General features: G+C 40.4%; 1 long non-coding RNA gene across 1 annotated transcript; it reads left to right on the plus strand.

Moving 5' to 3' along the window:
* The first annotated feature begins 504 nt into the window (after window positions 1-504).
* On the plus strand, window positions 505-4,578 carry LOC109290493. The gene is made up of 3 exons (XR_002095607.1): window positions 505-725; window positions 1,750-1,778; window positions 1,958-4,578. It is a non-coding gene; the product is annotated as an uncharacterized LOC109290493 (long non-coding RNA).
* Window positions 4,579-6,199: the final 1,621 nt, after the last annotated feature.

Raw genomic sequence — 6,199 nt, forward strand, 5'->3', positions numbered from 1 at the left:
TTATATATATAATGCGCACACACTATTCTCTCCTGAATATCTATCTTGGTATCGGTATAGCTACAGAAGATACATATACATACTTTTTTCTCCTGAGTCTATATATATACACGCATGCATATATATAGCATATATAGGCATATGTGTGTGTTTGTATGTGTGTATGTATATGTATGTATGTAGACATGTATACACATTTTACATATATATCCCTATTATTACATATATGTGTGTGTATATATACGTGTATACCTATATATATGTGTATGCCTATATGTACATATATACATGTGTGTGTGCCCATATATATGTTGATGCCTCTCTCTCTCGGCATAAACATATATGGGCATACACACACACACACACATCTGTATCTATATAGATATATCTATATCTATATCTATATATATATATATCCATCTCTATGTATTTCACGATGTAGATTGGTTATAGATGCATCTATCTATATATTTAAATATATAGATATCTTTGTCTTTAAAGATGTAGATTGGTTGGGATCTTTGTGAAGCAGCCCCACAGGGTTTCCTCTGGTTCTTTTCTACCAGGAATAGCTGCAGCATTTCTGCCAGAGACCTGCCTTGCAGTTCCGTGGGACATCTCCCCGTCCTGAGCCACGGGCTCAGGCTCTGACGAGTCTGAGGTTGAGCAGCAGTAGGGGAAAGCAGCCGTTGCCAGTCACTGGAAGGGCTGCTCGGTTTGCCCATGTAAGTCCCCACCCCACTGCTTGATCTAGGCAGGGCCCAAAGGGAGCGTTATGATCAGAGGACAGAACAAGAGCTGTACTTTCCTCTCCCCCCACCTCCCCATGCCCCCTTTGAGCTCAGGTTTGGCAAACATTCATGAAGAATGGAAAGCTCTCTGCCTCTCTCCATTTACACGCACACCCACGCAAACTGGGTTTCTCTCCATTAGTGCCTCTTTCTTATCAAAATGAGCATGGATTCTCCTGGAAACTGGCAAATCCCACCAGGGCAGAGTTAATACCCCACCAGCCTCCAAAAAGGAAACTGTTGGCTTCCTCAGCTGTGATAAGGGTGAACTGGATCCAAGCAAGGAAAGCAAACCAGGGCTAATGTTTGCCCCGAATCCCCTAAAGATGCTGACAGTGTTTGCTTACCCAGAAGTAAATGGTCTCTCTTTTTTAAAGATGATTTAAGTAAGTGTCTGTTTTCCTTCTAGTGGTTTTCCAGTGGATCCAGGAGTCTCTCTGAAAGAGATCAGGCTTATGAACTGCATTGATCTTATCAAGCTGATCCTTCCCTTGGACAGTTTTAGATTCATTAGGGGGACTCTTACAAAGGCAGGCAGTGTTACGGGGGGGAAAAAGGGGGCCTTATTTATTTTATAGAGAGTGTGTGTGGTGGGGCATTTCCATTCTTTATTAATCTGAGCCTGTTTTCTTAGGATTTGTATGCATCCAGGATCCTCTTCTGGAGAGCTCAGTTGGGGGTGGTGGGGAAGTGAAGGGGAAAGCTTTCAGAAGGGACAAACTGCCTTTTCTAAAGTGAAATTGAAACGACACTTGAGATGAGCATTTTTGATACCGTTTGTTTTGCTGAGCTTGATTGTTGGGGAGGGGGGTACTTTCACTTTTTTTTTTTTTGCCTTTTTGCAAAGCACTTTTGTTGTATGTCAAAATTTACACTAAAATCAACTGGGGGGGTGGGGAGAAAAGGATTTATTGACATAGCTGTTGATAACAGCTCATTCTTTGCTTATTTTCCCTAGACACAGAAAGGAAATATCGATGTAAAATGGTAAGGGGGAAAGAAAAGAAAAGAAAAACTCAACCTTTGTAGGAGTTATGTTTTTTAATTGGTCTTTTATGTGCCACTGTAAATCAGTCTGGGTTGGGGTTTGGGTTTTTTTTGCCATTATTTTAGCTGACACGACCCTCTTCAGATCATTTATTTCTGTTTTTATATTTTAAAAAAAGCTCTCCAGAAGTGCCCCCCATTCAAGCCGCCCGAGTCAAAGAAACTAACAAACAGAACATTATTATAGAAAAATGAGGGCTCTGAGAAATCAGCAACTGGAAGATAACTCTGTAACTAATAAATGAAAAGAGCCTTTTGATGGCTCCAGCTGAAAAGATATTTTATTTTTTATTTTTTTCTCCTGTGTGTGGGATTTGAGATGTGTGATTCTATGGAGCAGCCAGGCACCCCTGCTGCTAGGCCCTGGCTAGGAGTTGGCCCCCCTCTGGCAAATGTTATGGAGAATTGGGAGGAATTTTATGGCTGTCTTTTCCCTCAGCTCTTTTTTCTTTTGTCTTCTTTGAAGAATGACTTTAGACATTTTATTTACATATTTAACCATGGATGAAAGAGGAAAAAGAAAGCATTTGGGCCGTTGTGGGAATAGCGATATGTTTAAATTAATGGAAATCTTATTAGGCCTCTAAAATTTTAAGCAAAAGGTTTTTAATGAAACTTTATAATTAAACATGATTTCAAATAATGTGCCAACTCGCAGGAAAAGAAGCGTCTTCCCCTATCCCTATCCCTCTGCCTCTAAAGTTGCCAGAGAATAAATGTGCATCTCAAAGTCCTTTCCCATTTCACAAGCAAAATAATAATAATAAATAAATGGAATATTTTATAAGGCATGTCATAATATAAACCATAACTACAGATTTTGTAGATGTACTGTAGCATAAACAGGGTAGAAAAAACCAAACCTGGAATAGCAAAGTTTGGACACTGTGTAATCTATTGCAGTGAACGTAGAATAAAATACTTTGATATGGATAATAATAAAAATCAAAGTTGCATGTATATTCTAACATTTTAGAGTCAATAGATGTTACAGTTCTAGGCAAGGTTTTCTGAAATGGGATTAAAGAAAACCTAAATAATCCTTTTCAGATAAAATGTTCTGACACTTCACAGTAAAGAGAAATTAAATGATAAGCTTGGAGAGTTACAAGTTAATTAATATATTAAAGATTTTTCAGTAGAGCATTCATAAATTACCTACCATAACAACAAAGTATACTGATATTAGTGAATCTAAAATACAAAAAAGTCTCTGGCTGTGCTTGCAAATCATTTAATGAATCTTTTCTGGTTAGCAGTTGATGGAGGAAATACTTTATTTTTTAAAGAAGATCAGTTGAATAATATTTTGTCCTCTGCTTCAGTAATCCATCTATGTTCAGTTTAAGACAAGCAATTTTTAGCTTCCTGTGCCTGATACATAATGAAGGCGTGTTACTAGCCTTCATTTTCATTTGGATAGCTCATTCTAAAGATCAAATAATAATAAAAAAACCCAAAGTTATCCTTGAAGAAGATTGTGGCTCTTAAGGAAAAACAACAGCACACCCAAAAAGGGACACTGTAACTATTACAATCTGTCTCCCCTATTTAATTCCCAGATAAGATATTGATCATGACATTAAATTGGATCATTTATAAAAAGTCTGCAGCTAATGTTTATTTTTAAAACCAATCCAAGTTACGCTTTTTTTTTTTCTCCTCTAAATCCAGACTTTCTCTAACTACTTTGCAACAATATTTAATAAACAAAACATGTCTGATTGGTAGGGCAGGCATAGTGCAGCATATTCCCATGGAAGTGCAGAATATTTACTGTGCGCAAAAGTTTTAATTACATTAAAAAAAAACAACCCACACATCATGAGTAAGTAAAAGATTAAAAATCAAAAAACAAACCCCACATCATAAATGGATGAGTGGGTTGTATAGTGTTGCTCTAATACAATTTAGCCGGCTATTTTAAGGGCACTTCCCTTGAAATGTGGTTTGAAATATTACCAAAGGTTCGACGGGGTGCATTAGTGTGAATTGCAAATCAGAACATTTCTTTAATCCCCTTTTCATGGCCTGGCTTCGGATCAGTGGCATCTAAGGGACTCCCCACTGATCCTGGCTCAGGAGGAACCATTCACTAGGGCAGCTTCTCTGCTCTATTCCCACAGTCCAGAAAACAACACCACAGACAGACACCCTCCAACTAAATTAGATTAAACTCCTTCTCTTCCACAGCACATTAGCCTTTTCACTGCCCAAGATTCGTTATTCAGCTACTCCTAATTTTAAAGATACAGTATTTTTTCCCTCCTAGGAACAAAAAAGCAAAAATTCATCTACCCCCCGTGACTTGCAAAGCACTCGTAAAAGTAGCCAAATACCATCCTTAGATATAATCCTTTAAAATTACAAGGGCTTTTATCAGTTTAAAGTAGAGGCCACATTGCAGCATGTTTATCCAGAACGCAAACGGGCAGGTCCAGTAAAAAGCATGCAAAGTTAGATCTCTGATATTCAACTTTATTTAAATGTCACTCATAGAAATGCCCAGTTATACAATAAAACAACAAACCTTATCACCCAGCAAAAATCTCTCCCATTTAATTAGTTTAGAAGTATGCTAAAAATCACTGTGACACTTGTACAGTGATATTTGGTTTGCCTTTTTTTCCCCCCCTCGTGCACTTTTTATGTAATGACTTCCAGCGAGATCTGGATTAGAGAAGACATAAGCACTAGTAAAACTTTACTTTGAAAGTCAGCTAATTGGATCCCTTCCAGCCTTTTCCATCCTCACTCCTGCCCCCCCCCACACCCAAAGTCGTACCCCTTCCCCCGCTTCCCTCATTACTTTTACATGTGTAGAGCTGGGTCCTTTGCTGTACTTGTTTACAATCCCTGACTCTCCGACTGGTCCCCGAACACCCATGTGTACATGCTCACCTACACCCATATACACACCACAAAGGAGCCCCTACCTAAGTGCCACATTGTCCCTAAAGGTCCATCTGCCAGCTGGAGATTGCTGGAGTTTGTTATATCAACCACCTCTCTTGCTTCCCACCAGGGACTACAGGGAAGGACTCATAAAAACCAGTTAAAATTTTGGGGGCTTCTCTTTGATAGGAGCAGGGATTATAGGGGCCCGTGGTTGGTCTTTACCTTTGTGCCTGGTGAACACAGCAAAGGGAGAGGAGAGAGGCAGAGGATGTGCCCCTGTTATCCCACCATCCTTTTAAATGGAGGAAATCTGTACTACAGTCATCATGCCCCTTACTCTATGCTCTGGTAGTTCCTCTATATGTGGTTAAACCTCAAATCTTGGTACCCTGCTGACCTCGCTGGACATGGCAGAAAGAACGTGGCTGGAATATTTATAAGAAACCAGTCTGCTGTGAGCTGGTTCAATCCTTTTCCTTTCCAGCTTCAGAATTAGGCCCTGAGGAGTGCTGTGTCTTCATGCTCCCAGCTGCAGTTGCTGAGATTTTCGGCGTGGGCTATGAAAACCTGGGGTGGTGGATGAAAGCAGGCCAGCGTGTGTGCCCAGACTTGCAAGAGGCTGTTTCAAGCTCAGGTAAGAGGAGATAACATCAGGCTGGAAAAATCAACGTTGGCCCTTTTGGGTCGCCTAGGTGGGGATGCATCTACAGAAGATGCAGAATCTTTCCCTCTGTTGCTAGAAATTTGCACCTATCAAGTTTTCCTGTTGGTCTTATATCCTGCCTGCACTCTCTCTCACAATGTCTTTTAATTGCCTCCCCAACGCCCTGAGCATCTTAGCACCACTGGTGCAGGGAGGGACTTCTAAAAATAAAATGACGATAATAAGTGCAGTTATTAGTACTACACTGTGGTCATGTCACATGTACTAGAGTACCATGAGGATACAGTATAGTCATGTTATATATCTACTGGAGAACAATGAGGGGTATTCCACAAATCCTGGGTGTCACCGGTGGGTGGGGCTCCAAAAGCGAGGGGGATTATATTTGCTGAGTAATACAGAAACATCCTGTTTTTAGTTCATGCTTACTCACAACCCATGCATGCAAGAATTCAACAGGAGATGTCGTAAGTGGAGGCTTTCTTGCAAGAACTACAAGTCTCTGGATTTTATTTAAGCCAGAAATGGCCTGTGGTCAGGCTTTCTCATAATGACTCGGAGCTAATTCTCCCTAGGTCAAGGGTTTCCTCCAAGCAGCCAACAGCAACTGGAACAGCACTATACTGCATGCTAGAGACAGTTTGGGATTAGGGAATTGGAATTGCAGTCTTCACACCTCAATGGCCCATTTCTGTTCAAAGGGATGGTGGGAGGTTTAGTTCACGAGTCTTCATAAAGCTCCAGTGCAGAGCACCATGTTAGTCTGGTGCGGCTAGAGCTGACCAGAGCCTGGCAGTGC

The sequence above is a fragment of the Gavialis gangeticus genome, unplaced genomic scaffold, assembly GCF_001723915.1.
Source record: "Gavialis gangeticus isolate Ggan-Ray unplaced genomic scaffold, GavGan_comp1, whole genome shotgun sequence".
Taxonomy (NCBI): Eukaryota; Metazoa; Chordata; order Crocodylia; family Gavialidae; genus Gavialis; species Gavialis gangeticus.